Raw genomic sequence first — 1,263 nt, forward strand, 5'->3', positions numbered from 1 at the left:
AGAGGAGAAAAAGGGAAAGAGAATGGAACGGAGAAGGGAGAATCGGCGGTGAAATTAATTATCAGAGTAGTCGCGATAGTGGTTTATCAATTTTAATTACCTCTGGCTTAACGAACTCTTAATTAGAAACGGAGACTCATAATTAACATCTACGAGGAGCAATTTATTTTTATCGCTAGATAACAATTGGGCGAGTGTAAGAATAGCTGTGATACGGATTTACGAGTGAACGAGTCGTTGCAAGTTTTCTAAATATACATAGTTACACGATAAAGAGTGTACACGGTAGCGAAGCGTTGACTTCGAAAGAGTTTCTCCTCGTAGTTTCGCTATCCTCTTCCCCTTTCTCTTCCACCGCTCTCTTTCTCGCTCTCTAATATTTCCCGGCCGCATTAGCATTTTGAGTGGCCGGCTGACATAAATTTATTCTTAGGTTTCCATTAAGTCTGGCGGACAGTTATCCCAAACAGTTTCCCCGGCCCTTCCGCTTCTACGTTTATATCACGTCCATTTCACGTTCCGGAAAATAAAGGCACTCCGCCTAATATACCTGTGAATTCTTCCTAACACTGTTTCCGCTCTGATATATTATCGATTTTTATCGCGATAAGAAATTTTATTGAAATAGATTTCGACGACCGAAAGAGACGAGGAATGAGCAATGATACATAATCAATTTTCCAAGTAAATAATTTCGAAATTTGATTTGTTTTTCGCCGAATCGATTATTCGCGTGAATTTCCTTGACCTGTTTTAACCCTTTGAATATTTAACGATTTCTTATTATTCGAGAAAAAACAAGATCAAAACATAAAATCCTCTGCTTATCGGAGCAAGATAATTCATTTTCGATCAATAAAAACTAATAAACGTTATCGTGCATGTTTTTGCAGATACCCACGGTTGATAGAAACTGTCGAATCATCGATAGTTAAAGAAGCGCGTTGGTGGGTAAGAAAATATCGTAGTGGTCAGAAGTTACCGTTTGGCAGTAAAGTTAGGGATTGATTTGACTCGCAGAGGGCGCGTCAACCTTCCTTATCGACAGAGTTCAACCCCTATTTCGACGATGCGAGAAACTTGCGCTTGTTCGCATCCAGATGTCAGTGTCTCCTCGATCAAGGGATAGAATGGATAAAGGTTTGATTTAAATTCGTCTTTTTAGAGGATAGAAGAGATAATATTCTTCGATATATATATATATTCTCATTAATCGATTGATCGATTTTATTTCATTCGCTTTCACGATATATATATATATAT

The sequence above is a fragment of the Apis dorsata genome, unplaced genomic scaffold, assembly GCF_000469605.1.
Source record: "Apis dorsata unplaced genomic scaffold, Apis dorsata 1.3 scaffold_58, whole genome shotgun sequence".
NCBI lineage: Eukaryota > Metazoa > Arthropoda > Insecta > Hymenoptera > Apidae > Apis > Apis dorsata.